A 2,500-nucleotide genomic window follows, 5' to 3' on the forward strand; every position below is an offset into this window, starting at 1 on the left:
GCTGTAGCGCGTGCGCCCACGCACCGCGCGGCCAGCACGCCGGGCGGCCCCCCCTCACCGGCCGGGGACAGTCCCACCCACCCACAGCCGCGTATCGCTTCACACCCAGATTCACATTCACGTTCGTTGGTATGGTGGGGACCGCTTCGTAGCTGTACCGATCGTTGCCCTCACAGATGTACCTCCAGCAAGATCAACCGCACCACAACGGGTTACCAGTTGTTCATTTGCGTAACGTCACCAGTAAACGTACACGTCCATCCCCGTTTGCAAAGTCAACTATTATTGCATGCCTGCCTGTCAGGTGTCAAGACACACTACATTCGCTCACATCCACGCAACAAAATGTGCCCGACTAGAGGGCACGTGGAAGGTGCCCCCGTACATATGCGATCTCCATTGCGCGACCAACTGTCAACCGGCCTCTGTAGCATGTCGCAGATGTGGAACGCGGGGCACCGTGCTATCACATTGTGTGAGAAGAGACTACTACGTCTGCATACACGCGCCACTACATGAACAGACGGCTCATGCTGATCGCCATCCACTGCGTCCATTACTCCCACACGTCTCTATGGCGTACCACACTGCAATGCAGCTGTTATGGGGAGATGACACATAGCTGTGTACACAACATTCTGAGCCGGTTGCGGTTGGACAACAATACATTAATGTAACGTGTCATATGCCAATTACAGAGCAGGGTAAGGCACAACGTGGGTTAGGTTAAGGCACAACGTGGGTTAGGTTAAGGCACAACGTGGGTTAGGTTAAGGCACAACGTGGGTTAGGTTAAGGCACAACGTGGGTTAGGTTAAGGCACAACGTGGGTTAGGTTAAGGCACAACGTGGGTTAGGTTAAGGCACAACGTGGGTTAGGTTAAGGCACAACGTGGGTTAGGTTAAGCCACAACGTGGGTTAGGTTAAGCCACAACGTGGGTTAGGTTAAGCCACAACGTGGGTTAGGTTAAGCCACAACGTGGGTTAGGTTAAGCCACAACGTGGGTTAGGTTAAGCCACAACGTGGGTTAGGTTAAGCCACAACGTGGGTTAGGTTAAGGCACAACGTGGGTTAGGTTAAGGCACAACGTGGGTTAGGTTAAGGCACAACGTGGGTTAGGTTAAGGCACAACGTGGGTTAGGTTAAGCCACAACGTGGGTTAGGTTAAGCCACAACGTGGGTTAGGTTAAGCCACAACGTGGGTTAGGTTAAGCCACAACGTGGGTTAGGTTAAGCCACAACGTGGGTTAGGTTAAGCCACAACGTGGGTTAGGTTAAGCCACAACGTGGGTTAGGTTAAGCCACAACGTGGGTTAGGTTAAGCCACAACGTGGGTTAGGTTAAGCCACAACGTGGGTTAGGTTAAGCCACAACGTGGGTTAGGTTAAGCCACAACGTGGGTTAGGTTAAGCCACAACGTGGGTTAGGTTAAGCCACAACGTGGGTTAGGTTAAGCCACAACGTGGGTTAGGTTAAGCCACAACGTGGGTTAGGTTAAGCCACAACGTGGGTTAGGTTAAGGCACAACGTGGGTTAGGTTAAGGCACAACGTGGGTTAGGTTAAGGCACAACATGGGGGTAGATTGCGGTACAAATTGCGTTACATTGCGGTGCAAATTGCGTTACATTGCGGTGCAAATTGCGTTACATTGCGGTGCAAATTGCGTTACATTGCGGTGCAAATTGCGTTACATTGCGGTGCAAATTGAGTTACATTGCGGTGCAAATTGAGTTACATTGCGGTGCAAATTGAGTTACATTGCGGTGCAAATTGAGTTACATTGCGGTGCAAATTGAGTTACATTGCGGTGCAAATTGAGTTACATTGCGGTGCAAATTGAGGTAGGTTAAGGTGCAACACAGGTTAGGTTAAGGTGACATAGGTTAGGTTAAGGTGACATAGGTTAGGTTAAGGTGACATAGGTTAGGTTAAGGTGACATAGGTTAGGTTAAGGTGACATAGGTTAGGTTAAGGTGACATAGGTTAGGTTAAGGTGACATAGGTTAGGTTAAGGTGACATAGGTTAGGTTAAGGTGACATAGGTTAGGTTAAGGTGACATAGGTTAGGTTAAGGTGACATAGGTTAGGTTAAGGTGACATAGGTTAGGTTAAGGTACAAACTGGGTTGTGTTATGGTACACATTGCGTTGTAGTACAGTACACGTTAGGTTTGGGTACGGTACACAATGTGGTATGGGATGGCGTGTTGTGGGGGGGGGGGGGGGGGGTGAGGTTCGTTGATATCGACCGTAGGACGTGGATGCCCGAGGCAGCGTCAGTGTGTCAAAGGAGTTATGTCACGTCGGGATGCGCTTTCCGCCAGTGAGAGGGGGGGGCGAGCCGTGTCTGTGGTTGCGGCAGACCTGTGTGTTTCATTCCTGCCAGTGTGTTTGTGCTGTAAGACGAGGCAGTGTGGTGATGTTGGGTGCACCCCTGTGTAGGACATGTGTGGGTGTTGGTGGCTTATCTGAGCAATTGTGGTTGTCGGACGAGTGGG

Source organism: Schistocerca cancellata, unplaced genomic scaffold, assembly GCF_023864275.1.
Source record: "Schistocerca cancellata isolate TAMUIC-IGC-003103 unplaced genomic scaffold, iqSchCanc2.1 HiC_scaffold_509, whole genome shotgun sequence".
NCBI lineage: Eukaryota > Metazoa > Arthropoda > Insecta > Orthoptera > Acrididae > Schistocerca > Schistocerca cancellata.